This window comes from Triticum aestivum, chromosome 3D (genome assembly GCF_018294505.1).
Source record: "Triticum aestivum cultivar Chinese Spring chromosome 3D, IWGSC CS RefSeq v2.1, whole genome shotgun sequence".
NCBI classification, from domain to species: Eukaryota; Viridiplantae; Streptophyta; class Magnoliopsida; order Poales; family Poaceae; genus Triticum; species Triticum aestivum.
Window position 1 is genome coordinate 585,852,466 of NC_057802.1, and position 6,723 is coordinate 585,859,188.

Genomic DNA, 6,723 nt, shown 5'->3' on the forward strand with positions numbered 1-6,723 from the left:
AAACGGCGGGACGGCGAGCGACACGGCCCCAGCTCGAGGAGCCAGAGGGGCGCGGGCGAAGCGAGGGCCGCTGGCGAGCCGGGGGGCAGCAGGGTAGCGGCAGCTGCGTCAGGCGGCGGAGGCGACAGCGGCATCAGGCAGCCGCGGGGTCAGAGCAGCAGCAAAGCGGCGAGCGGGCGACGCGGGGAAGAGGATGGACATGGGCGGCAGCGGACGAGCCAGACGAGGCGAAGCGCGGCGTTAGGGCGCCGGGGTGGCCGTGGTGAGGCGCAGGCAGGCGGGTGGTCTAGCACGAGCTCATGTGGCAGCAGCAACCTAGAGCAACGGCAGCGGGACTCGGTCGTGATGGATCGGCAGCTAGAGGAGGGGAGCGACCGCAGGGAAAGAGGGGAAGCGGAGAGGGGCTCATAGTGAGCCTGTAGGGGTGCTTAGCGGGCTCGGGGAAGGCTCGTCTACGAATCCGACGGAGGTCGCCGGCGGGTGCAAGGTTGAAGACGACGTGGATCCGGCGAGGGAGTGGGCTTCGGCTCGAGTTCCTTGGCGTGGGCGAAGCAGCGGAGGACGTCGGAGTGGATGGCATGGTCCTAGGGCGCAGGGTGGCCGCGGAGCCACGGGAAGGCATCCCATGGTGACGGCGGCGGCGGGAGCGCGAGTGAGGAGGAGAAGGACGAGAGGAGGGGAAGTGAGGGCGCTAGGGTTCGCCAAAGGAGTGCGAGGGCGACTTAACCGAGCAGGGGGAGCGATGGATGGATGGCGCGTGGCGATCCGAGACCTGGACACTCCCGCGGCGTCCACGATGCCTCTTGTGAACAGGAGGTTGAAGGAGGAAGGTGAGTTGGGCTGGGCCTGGTCAATTTGCTAGATTGGCCAAGTGCCTAGTAGATTATGTCTTTTGTTTTTCATTTTATCTTTTCCTTTTTATTTATTTTCTTTTCTGTTTTCTCTTTCTTTCCTATTGTTTTAGTTTTTGTAAAATATATACTTGGCATCTAATTTAGTATTTCAATTTAGACCACAGTCACAAAACAGTCTAGTCCCCAAATAATTTAGTTTGATATTTTATTAATTAGTAAAGGCATTTATAATTAGGTTTGCTACTACTTAAATCATTTCAGTGCAGTTAAGCATTCCATAAAAGTTTGGTTTCACCACCATAATCACCTATGCATTATCTGGCATGACCCGAACATTTTAGTTTCATTGTTTGAAAACTTTTGTTGCTTGCCTGATTTTTTAATTTGAATTCAAATCGGTTTCAAACTAACTCAAGATTAGCAACAGAAATCGAGGTGACGTGGCATCATTAGCAGAGGTTCACTGTAGCTTAAGTATCCGGGCGTCACATAGGAGGGCCTTTGGTCCCGGTTGGTGGCACCAACCGGGACCAAAAGGCATCCACGCGTCAGCTGTTCAGGGCCTAGGGTTTTTGTTTTTTTCTAAAAGGGGGGGGGATTTGGGGGTTTTGTATGGTTAATTAAGGTGTTTCATATATTGTGTTAGGTAGCTAATTAATTAATAGAGAGAAGTTTCCTCTCTTATCTCCGTGCTTGGTCGACGGTATGTACTATACGTATAGATAGGCCCTCGACACGCTAGCTAATAAGGAAATGAAGGAAACCATTAACTACAGAAGTCCGTCATGCATACCGAGAGAAGTGATCGACCTCTCCTTCTCCAAGAGATTGGTCGAACAACAAGTTTTCGTATTATCTACCGACACTACTGGCTACATACATATACAATATGTAAGATCTCTTACAATCCCCTAGCATCTGAACTCAAGTTCCACATGGTATTCTCCGGCTTTATTGATGACGTGGTCAACAAAGAATCCTGCCAATTCCTCTTGAATTGCTTTCATGCGATCTTCTGGTAGGAGTTCATTCTGCATCTGCCACGTCTAATTTGAAGAAGGGGGTTAATACATATATATGAATGAAACTCAACAGAAATGATGGTGTAATAAAATGAAATTGTGAATATTATTGCTTACGCACTCATATTGTCTTCTAGAGTAGCCCCGCTTATCTTTGCAAGTCGCGTTGTAGATGAACTCGCACACGTAGTATCCACAGTAATCATTCCCTTGTTCCTGGCACAAGCACTTTACGAGAAATAGAGGTCAATCAAACTGATAATGAAGCATTATAAATGGCATTGATGAAAGTAGATAGAATCAATGGGAGATGCGCGGAACTAGCTAGCTAGTAGTACTTACTTTCGGGTATGTATATCGCAGCTCCTTTGGCAGTCCCGGAGCTTCTGCGGTGAACTTTTTCCAAACCCTGCAAGACAAAGAAAATAATTATTACTTGAGATATCAGGAAATGAACAAAAAGTTGCCGATATGGTGCGATAATGATCGATTGAACTTACTTGTTGAGAATTTTAGTCATGTCCGCATAGGTCTCGGGATCTTTTCGTCTCGAGTCTAAGACGACTACTAGTCCCTGCTCAAGCTTAATCTCCAGGAGAATATAGTGGAAGCTGCGCACGCATGCATAACTCATCAATTACATTACTATAACCTCGCTAGAGTAATAAGGGAAACCGAATATGCACAAGACAGTAACACTCACTTGAAGTTGTAAGGAAAGAGTATTTTATCTTTGTTTTGATTTATTATCAATGATTTGAGCAAGTTGGCCTCGGCTTCTTTGGCGCTCTTTTTAACCATAAATTAATCTATGAGATTTGTGTTAATGAACCCAATATCATACATTTCTGCTTTTCTGCACTCGACGATCTTCAATCTGCATAATATAGTGAGGATAATTATAAATACATGCAATGAAAGAGCTGAGCTATATGTAGAGACTTAATGACAAAAGTAGAAGAACTCCTCAAATGGAATAGACAACAGATCAATTTATTGAGGGCCTTTTGATTGTAAAACTGGAAGAACTCCTCAAATGGAATAGACAACACATCAATTCCAACGAGGCCGTGCTCCTCTTTAACTCTCAGCATCAAAGTATTTGTCCCCCAGACTCTCTACAAGTTTTCATGTACCAATCATGCAATCTTCGCATCATTGTTGTTAGAGATTTTTCATCTTTGACGAGAGGCTTCCCGTAATGGTATCTGTGTTCGTCCACCTCCAAGAAATCATAATGTACATCGTCGGGCAGGTAATCTCCAAGATTGGTATAACCGGGCACCATCCTCGAATCATTAGCGACGATATCGCTAGACACCTTGAGCGGGGGGCACGATTGGTTCGCTTGTTCGCCGAGCTAGGCAATTTTTTTCCCAGCTCGTCGTTCTGCTAACCTTCGATCACTGATAGTACTTCCCGACCGCTCCGCTTCGAGATATACCTTTTCAGTAATGCGCTCATAGTCGGTTTTCGGCGGAGACTTTGGTGGTTTCCTCAGGGCATCCAAAGTGCGCTTTGCTTTCACCGGATCTACCTTCTCCTCCGGAGGTGGATGTTTCTTTGCTTTCACCCCTTCAAAGAAGTTCGTCACTTCGGCTCGCACGATCTTCGCGTTTTCCTCATGGCTCCTCTCGTATGGTAACTTCTCTGGAGTCTTTAGAGAAGGACCGATCTGTATTGCCTCCCGCCTCTGGCTGTACTGCTAGACGCCGGAGCAGACGGAGCGGCTGCGCCTGTCTTCTTTCCTTTCTGAGGAGGCGGAGGAGAAGGACTACGATGCGCCGGAGCAGCCGGAGCGGCGGAGGGTCTCTTCCGCCGTTGCTGACGAGGCGGAGGAGGAGGAGGTTGGCTGCTCGGGCGCGCCGGCGTAGGCGGAGAAGGAGGCGGAGTGCCCTGATCACTCGTCGGAGGAGGAGGCGAAGTGCCCTGACTCGCCGGAGGAGGAGGAGGCGGAGGCGTCCAGTTCGGAAGGTTGATGAGCTCCTTCCGCCATAGGCATGGAGTCTTCAGAGAAGAACCCAGCCGAGTCTCCCCATCACCCGTAGGGTGGTCAAGCTCGAGGTCCTCAAATCCGTCCGTTATTTCATCCATCGTCACCCTAGCATATCCTTCTAGAATCGGCCGATAGTGATAGGTTGCGCCAGGTTTAGAAGGTAAAACAGAGCCAACAGTCGCCTTGACTTTCAATTTCATCCATTGCGTCATAAGGTGGCAATGTTGAGACTCCATGATAGCATCCACGGGGTAGTAGAAGGATCCGTGTGAAGACAGGCTCCAGCTGAAGCTGCTCGGTGGAAGCCACACTGCTTCTCCGCTGAGATGGCGGGGTAGCTTCGGGGGAAGCTTCGGCAGGTCATTTGCTGCGATTTGCTTCTCGTTCCTCTATCGCTTGTACCCTTGCATGCAGCGCCTGCAGTTGGGTATGCTCCACTTTCTTCCTCCTCTCCTGGCATTTGTAACTGCCTGCGTCCAGAAACCCAGCCTTCCACGGAACGGAGCCTGGCGTGCGTCGTGTCCGTCCAGGGTGCTCAGGATTCCCGAGGGCCATTGTGAGCTCGTCGTTCTCTCTGTCTGGAATGAACGTCCCTTGCTGCGCTGCATCGATATACTCCTGAAGCCTCGTGACGGGTATTCTCAGTTGCTCGTCCGTCCAAACGCACTTCCCTGATACAGGGTCCAAGGTTCCGCCAACCCCGAAGAACCAAGTCCGGCAACGGTCTGGCCAGTTCAATGTCTCTGGTTCGACCCCTTTATCAATCAGGTCATTCTCAGCCTTGGCCCACAACGGCCGGGCTTTGAGGTAGCCACTTGACCCCGTGCGATGGTGATGCTTCTTCTTCGCAGCATTCCTCTTGTTTGTCACTGACATCTTCTTACTCTTTTTCGATGTCTTCTGGGCCACAAATGCGGGCTAGTGCTCTTTGATCTTCTCATACTGGCCGATGAATTCTGGTGTCTCTTCTTTGTCGAATTTTTTTTTAGCTCATTCTTCCACCTCCTGAATAGTTCTGCCATCTTCTTAAGATCATAAGACTTGATCAATTGCTCTTTAACTGGCTTCTCCGGATCCTCCTCTGGCGGTAGGGTGAAATTTTCCTTAAGCGCGGTCCAAAGATCATCTTTTTGCATATCGTCGACATAAGACACCTCAGGATCTTCTTTAGCCGGCTTTAACCATTGGTGGATGATGATCGGGATCTTGTCCCTAACAAGAACCCCGCACTGAGCAGCAAATGCTTCCTTTCTCCGGATGGGTTCAATCGGCATGCCATCGCGCGCGATTTCTATGATCTCAAACCTTTCATCCGAGCGCAACTTTTTCTTCGGGCCTCGTCTCTTTACCGAAGTTGTGCTCGATCCGGAGGGCTAGAAAAAAGAAGAAAGACGAGAGTTCATTAATATGTGTACATACCAAAAACAATTAATGCATCAATTAGCTATAGTCAGCACATGCTTAACTAATATATATACCTGGCCGGACTCCGTTCGGTCACCCGAGCCGCCATCACGGTGTCCTTCTTGCACCGGCATTGGGTCACCGGAGCCATCATGATCAGGTCCCTCCTCCTCCATTGTTCGATCACCGTATCCTGCTTCTTCACCCTGTCCTTCCAGACCATCGCCGCTGTCGTTGAGATACGAGAAGACATCAGCTCCGGCTGCGATTATGTCCCCCAACACATGTTCTGCTTCCTCGTCTCGTCCGTGCTCCATTGTTTCTGCAAATATTACAACATGGCAATTATTATACAAACATGACAGCAGGTGGATATATTAGTGGCAAACGTAGAACTAGCTAGCTAATCACAACAAGGAATCATATTAGTGGCCTCGACGCTTGATCTCTAGGGTTGGGGTGGCCTCGGCAACGCTTATAGGGTTCGGGGTGGCCTCGACAGCGCTTCAAGGGTTTGGGGTGGCCTCGACGACAATGCTCTTTTAACTTGGTAAATTTGGGTGGCCTCGAGAGAGTTTGTCGGGTAGGGGCGCGGTGGGAGGGGGTAGGAGACCGACATCATTTTTTTCTAGGGTTTGGGTGTCCTCGAGAGTTTTGGTCGAGCGAGAGGGCCGGGGGGTGCTCCCGTGGTATAAGTTATCACGGTCGAGAGGGGGTATATATATCGACCGCCCCTCATGTCAAAGTTATCCGGGAGGGGGTTATATCGACAACGACGACATACATACATGGGAAAATAATGTTATCGGGGAGGGGGTATATCGACCCCCCCTCGTGTTGAAGTTATCGAGAGGGGGTTATATCGACAACGACGACATACATACATGGGGAAATAATGTTATCGGGGAGGGGGTATATATATAATGGAACTTTTCAAAAAAGTAACTTTTGCATATATATAAAACTTTTCTAAAAATATGCATATATAAAACTTTTTCTTCTTCTTCTTCTTCCTTCTTCCTTCTCTTCCTTCTTCCTAAATATATAAAACTTTTCTAAAAATGAAACTAACCTAAAATGTACTAAATCAGAGAACATATATAGATAAAACTTTTCAAAAAATCTAACTTTTGCATATATGAACATATATACACAGAGAACATACATACATATATACATTTTAAAAAGCAAAAAACAAATCATCATATATATGAACAAAAAATCCGAAAAAAACAGGACATATAATCATATATACACACATACATATACTCACACATATACATATAATCTGGAAAAAAATCATCATATAAATGTGGGAAAAAATAGGGAGGAAGGGGGCGGCGCCGGCCTGACCAAGGAGAGGTGCGGCATGGTCGGGGCAGAGGCACGGCGTCGGGGTAGAGGGCGACGACAACGGCGTGGTCGGGGCAGGGCGACGGCGGCGTGG